General features: G+C 40.5%; 1 long non-coding RNA gene across 1 annotated transcript; it reads right to left on the bottom strand.

Moving 5' to 3' along the window:
- Positions 1 to 3,940: 3,940 nt before the first annotated feature.
- LOC111254222 (uncharacterized) lies at positions 3,941 to 5,781 on the bottom strand. The gene is made up of 3 exons (XR_002674974.2): positions 5,559 to 5,781; positions 5,301 to 5,478; positions 3,941 to 4,660 (listed from the first exon to the last, which is right to left on the bottom strand). It is a non-coding gene; the product is annotated as an uncharacterized LOC111254222 (long non-coding RNA).
- Positions 5,782 to 6,585: the final 804 nt, after the last annotated feature.

The following is a 6,585-nucleotide window of genomic DNA, read 5'->3' as shown; positions in this document are numbered from 1 at the left end:
CCAAAAGAAAATCGAATTCACAGGTCTTACATACGAAAGAACTTAGTTCCCAACCTCGTCGGGTGCGGTCAACATTCTGGAAGGAAAATCAATGCTCGTACAGACGCATAGACAGTTGTCTACACGGTTTTGACAAATAATTATTTCTCTTATCCATAGTCTTCGTTCTTTTGTTTCGGCTTTAATTGCTTAAGAAATAACTTCAGCTCAAACCAGTTCCCTTCAAGCGAATATCTCTACCAAGCCTTTCGTCAATGCAGAATCGTAGCGACAGTAGGACAATGATGGGCGGCAATGGGACAGACCAGAGCCAGGTTTTACTTAATGCCTTTTAAGGTTATTTGTGACGCAAAACAACTTGCAACATGGCCGAGGGAAATTACGATGGCGAAGCTCTTGGTCGACAAAGCGTTCCAACTTGAGGTAAATAAGCTCTCGAATCAGCGAATGGCAAAAAGTCGAATATGAAAAACGTATTATGCCACCATAGAGCCCGCTAGAACGTAGCTTTGAGTATTACCGATAGCTAGTAAGCGTCTGCAATCACTTTTACTTAGAGACAGATCAAGTGGAAATTTCGCATAGAGCGGTAAGAAGCGAGTTTGTATTCTAAAGCTAGAGAAACACGTGTCTACAATTGGAAAAATCTATTGGGTTCGAATGGTTGGATCTCTCACACGTAGACTCGATATACCGTGGCTCCGAGCTGATGCAATGCTGAGCTTGTGTAGGTAAGTGCCTGCGCGAAAAGCTATTGTAGATGATAGTTTACGCAACTGATGGAAACAGAAATATCAGCAGAGAAGGATTCGGGAAGAGATAGTAGCAAATAAGGCGCGAATATCCAAAGGTCAAATACTTTGAGCAAGTGGACGTCGTCTGTGTATCCCCTTGCGCGGCGAAATAATCACAAACAATGTAGCGGTGTCTTCGTATACCGGGGTTGTGCCTAGTCAACGGTTATATCTTCGGACAAACACCAGCACGAGTGATTTGCCGGTGAAAAACGAAGGATAAAACCGTTGGTAAGCGTTGCGAAGAGGAAGAAGATGGTGTTTTGGCCTGTGTGCTGTCCATGTTTAGTCCTGTGGGGGGTTTGTAAAGTCCTTCTAGATCACCTACATAATATTCAATGTGGATCCAGTCGCACGGTTACTTGGAAACAATTGAGTTTCACGTTACGTATTTGAAATGCAAGAATTTCGATTTTGGAGGATGTTACGCGTGACGAAAATTGCGTCTGCTGTTTCAGATCCGATATCGATTCGTACGTTTCTCGCAGCCCGAGAACGATAAAATTACCTCACTTACTGTCAAGCTCTACAAAAGTCAGTTATTCAGCGCGATACGTTCTAAGAGGTCCATGAACGCATGAAGCCTTCAACCTTATCCTTTCGGCCTCTCCAATCTAGAAAAGCCCATATCAGTTTCGAGTTTCCGTCTCTCGCTACAACGCGAGCTGTTGACCGTTGAACAGCAACAATAGCAAGACACTGACTGGTGAAGACCAACTACATTAAACCGGAGCTTTGAGTAAAGTAGTGGAAAAGGGGTCGGTATAAAAAGAGCCTAAGCGTCCTGTAGCAGCCCAGATGTTTCTTTCTGTACGTATTACAACGTATGAGGAAACGGTATTAAACTTACCACTCTACAACTTAACATTTCCTCAATATATCAGTACTGTGGCATGATAATATGACGCTAACTATTTAGAGGGAATGCTGTAAATGCATCCATCTGCACAAACTACCTAAGAAACGACACAATAGGTATAAACTTACGGTCCAGCTTGAAAGCGGTCTCCACCAACGTCAGTTTGTAACTATATTTTTGCAAAGCGCAAGTATTTACCATGATTTAGGTCAATGTCAAGATCGTAGAGCTTTGTTAAAGAATAGAAGTGATTTTTTAGGCTACCGATGAGGCCGGCAGTTAAATTTGCACAAAACCTATTCTCACCTATTTTTTTTTTTCTGTGTTGCAACCACTGGAGCAGCATAAAGTATAAATAATTCTTTTTCAAACGCCTGTCTTAGATTATTACTGGAGTCCTTTTTTCCATGAACGTAGTGGAAAATTGCTTTTGGTTTTACTAGGTTTGTTCATGCTCCGCTTTTAAAGCTGACATATATTTACAAGTTTGTGCATTGTCTAATTCCCCCTAAAATGACCTTCAGGCTTTTGTGGCTGACGTTATGTGCCAATTATTATTTCCTATTTCCAAATTTACATTCATTGTAAACTTCTACTGCTTGTATCGTTCTTTGCCATAGTATATTTATATTTAAGCACTGCTTAGCGGTAGGATATCGTGTTCAATGAGGTAGTATATGGCGTGATGGTATTCGTCGCACAAAGTTGAAAAGTTGAAAAATGGATTTAGGTTAAGCAAACGAATTGCTCGTAGCAAACAATCGTGGCTTATTCCAAATCGTCTTTCCCGCTGGTAGCAGCAACATCTGATCCAGTATCTTTCCTTATCGTCTGTTATGTACGCTGTTTTATACATTCTTATAGATAACCCACCTTTTAGCGTTTACGTACTACGATTAATGAAATTCACTGACTTGGTATCGCATCGCTCATAGAAAACTGCCCTGGCAGCCCGTCTAGAAATATTCGGTTTACGGTAAATTCTGAGCGCATATTTTCCGTTTGTTCTGAAATTTCTATAAAATAATAGTGTTACTGCCATTTCTACATTTCCAATAACGTTCCAAAACATTATTTGTTTAGAAATAGTGGCAGAATTAGATATCTTTTAAGCTGTTTTGTGGATTGCCCTTAGTTGAGTGTTCTCTGTTTCACGCGCCATTCATTTGAAAAACGCAGTGAGCACACAGCTGATGGCAGATGATTCTGCTTCGTAAAGCTGAGCATCGTTACAAAATATTACTAGGAAATCATCTCTATCTGTCAGCACAATCATGAGCTGAAATTGACGGTTTGTAATAATTATCAGTCATTGTACCTTCACCTGTTCAATCAAAGTGACAGTCCTGTCTAGCGATAATTCAAGCATTATGCAAGCATTGTTCATCCATATGCCAATGCCAAACAATATACTTGCCTAAAACTTAGGGCCAGTTGAGCCTCCAAACCTTATTCAGCGCCTAGGTAAGCAGGCGAGACATATGTAGTTTCTCCCTCGAGAGCAGCGTTCCTAGAACATCGAATGGATGTACGCAGTGGGTTACCTTCAATCCGCACGGTTTAGTCGCTGTTATTTAAGAGTGTACCTACCCTGAGGATGTACTCAATGTGTAGATTGAACAAAGGGGTCCCAACCAGCCACATGGGTGGCGAAACAGATTAAACAACTGTCATAGATTTGCTAGGTTACTATATAGCTAGTTTTACCATCTCGTCAATCTGCTCAGCAACGCGCTCTGGCGCATGGAGGCTCTAAACATCAATACGTTACACTTTGATCGTAACCAAGAAGCTGAAACACAAATGACTAACAGTAGAGCCTCGGAAAAAGCTAAACCCAGGTATGCATTTATAAGTAAAATGTTGCTGCTTATGGGTTTATCGTGATCGGTCGGGTGGACTGAATTGCTAATTCCAACAATTTAAATAAAAAATATCGTTGGGTTTAAGGTGAAGTACGAACTCGAATAATCTCATGCATATGAGTGCTAAGCCGTTTCCCGGTAACGGTCCTTACGGCAATCAACATATCTAGCTACGGTACTTATCGTAAATCCGTAACAAGTGTTACTTTTCCGAAGGAGTTTTCGAAATTTTGAAGAAGTACATGCAATAATATGCCAGCCAAGGTTATATGGCATTAAAGTTCTATTTAGTGCTACTGACACTGAATAACCCACAATCCACTAGAGATTCTTTCCCACATAAATTAATACTACATCATTTTTCTGTAGGAAGCATGAAGTTTATATATATTTATATAGCAATACTAACAAACGTTCGACCATCGTGCAGTGTCGACAACTGAATGTAGTGATGACTCCGAAACAACCCCTGTTGGTATATTATTCTTTCATAATAGAACAAACTTAAGTAACTAGATAAATAGGCTGTCGATAAAAATGCATTGTGTATTTGCCCAAGAAGTATTATCAGTCAGCGCTTATTTTGATAACTTCATAAAGCACTTGTTCGGCCAATAACAAATAACGCATGGCTATGGACCCGGCTTATAGCCGCTGTACTTCTTCATTGCTAGCCGTCAATACAATATAGGGCTTAAGTTTAAGTCAACATTATTTCAACTTTTGCATGCCGGTCTGATGGCAGATAGCCTAACTATCGAAGCGCAAATGCGTCCCGGTCTGATGGCAGATAGCCTAACTATCGAAGCGCAAATGCGTCACGGTGTAACTAACTTCATTATCTACGTTTTCTCATAGCCTCTCTGTCCGTGCCTTATCCTGCGGATTACTTTCTCTTTACGATGATTCCTCCTAGGATGTTTTCCCTGCATCGCGTTTTTTGTTTCACAAGAACTAAAGTTTAATAACGACGACACACTCCCTCGTACTTTTGTAACTTATGGTGCAGGGGCATTCCTTGGGCATGTCCGTGCAATTCAGAACGACAGAGTTCGGTGAATAAACGTGTTCGCCATGCGTCTGACGTTGATCTGAACATTTCTCGACTTTGTTAAGTTGTTCCGGGTTTTGTTCGCCTTCGGCTGCAAAGTAGAAGAAGCAGTCAATGATATCAGGGATTTACTCCAAGTACTCATGTAGACCAGCGGTTCTAAGAAAAATTGATATCTAATTATAAAGCTAATGCAACGATAATAGAAGGGTTAGACGGCTAAACGCAGGCCACTTGTGACTCAACAGTGTTTGCCTTTAACAACACAACTGTTTAGCGTAGTCCAAAGCCTGGAAGGAAGCAATGACCACTGCTGTTACAAGCAGTTAAACAGCGGCAATATGTAGCACTCAGCACTCAGGGATCCTGTCCATTTTACGTATTGGTAATCACTCACAGTAGATATATCCCATGTTTACAAACTCGTAATTGTATTTGAACAAACTTATCTAGTCTGTGGGAGATACATACATTCATCAACGACATGTTCAAACATTGGCGATTAATGTTATATCATGTTTTCCTTAATTAGTTTCTTTATTTTACAGCGTTGTTTCTGGAGGCGTTTTAGAACAGAACGAAAGTGTGCCGTAGCATGTCGTATCTGTACATGTACGATGTTGAATAAGGCAAAATTGCATCAGTCCACCTATTGGATAGCATAAAATCTCCGCTGGTGATCAACTCCTCAATTGCAAATAAGGTCAAGTACGCCTTATGACAAAACGTACTACACATCGCCAACGTCTTCTCGCGGTCCAGTATCCCCGCTGCCTTGAAAGCATAGAAACAAACTCACGATCAAACGACACAGAGTTCTTAACAAAGTTGGAAACTCGGCTTCACAACAGCAGCATACTTGCAGGAGATTGTTTCTTTCACGAAGGCTTACACTTGTTCAGGCTCGACCTGAAAATAGTATAACACATTAACAGAAGGGCGAGAATCAAGATAATGACGAGTGTCACATGTATCCACTTCATTATTACCTTCTAATTGATAGGAATCGCCGGCAGATTACAGAATGGATTGGTGGAGAGGAAACCCTTCTGTATCATTTGGATGTTACCGTTGAAAATCTAGGTGAGAAGCTAAGTAAATGTACATTCTTAAGAAATCAATTTCTACAGCGCTCTCTGTCCCCCGGACTCGCTTCGATATCGGTTCGTCGAAACTACAGGCAAACAGTGGCCATAAATAAACGATCGCGAGCTCGGAGTTGTGCGCCTTACAGGTGGTTAGTATTGGCTTTCCGCACGTATCTCTATTGTAGATGTTCTTGGAGAAAAGCCGTTTCCGGAGGCATTTTTATTTCTACATTTGCTACTGAGCAGTGTCGCTGGTTTACGTTCTGGTTTCAATATGGACAAAGCACAGAATAGAATATTCTCTATGAAGAATCCAATGGCTGCAGTTGAAGACTAAAATCTGTCCTCCGCTTTACATCTTATGCATTTGGTCAACACGGTCCTTCAAGTCGCAAAGATCATGGGTCGCATCACTCTACCCAAAGCGGTTTGGGCTATAGAAAAACTAATTTAGGAACTTATCCAATGCTTATGCTTAGTACTCCGATTTAGACTTGGAAATTTGTTGGCAGAAGTAAATTAGTTAAAATAATTGAACCGGAGTATACGAAGGTGCTACGAAGTATTCGAGTACTAAGATAAATTGAAAATGGGGAAAAAATCGTATGAAACCGATCACACTTTGAAATAGTAAAGTACAATAATCATTTTCAGCCGATTGTCGACTCTTTGTTGGCACAAATGGCGTTCATCTTCAAATCGCGTACTTCTTGACAATGAACAATTAGCTTTCCTCCGCGAAATATGAAAGTAAAGTGTTAAAAGCTTTTGTTAGTATAGTTGTCTATTTTAGGTTAGATTTAATAGGACGCAAGTAAAACTTGTTTGTTAGATACCTGCACACTTATATGTTATTTCTAAGCATGAATAGGCATTTTACATAACCTAAATTTAAGAAATGTCTGCGGCCAGCCGAACTATAAATAGT

This window comes from Varroa destructor, unplaced genomic scaffold (assembly GCF_002443255.2).
Source record: "Varroa destructor unplaced genomic scaffold, Vdes_3.0 BEIS01000007.1, whole genome shotgun sequence".
NCBI classification, from domain to species: domain Eukaryota; kingdom Metazoa; phylum Arthropoda; class Arachnida; order Mesostigmata; family Varroidae; genus Varroa; species Varroa destructor.
This window is presented reverse-complemented; position numbering and strand designations above follow the sequence as displayed.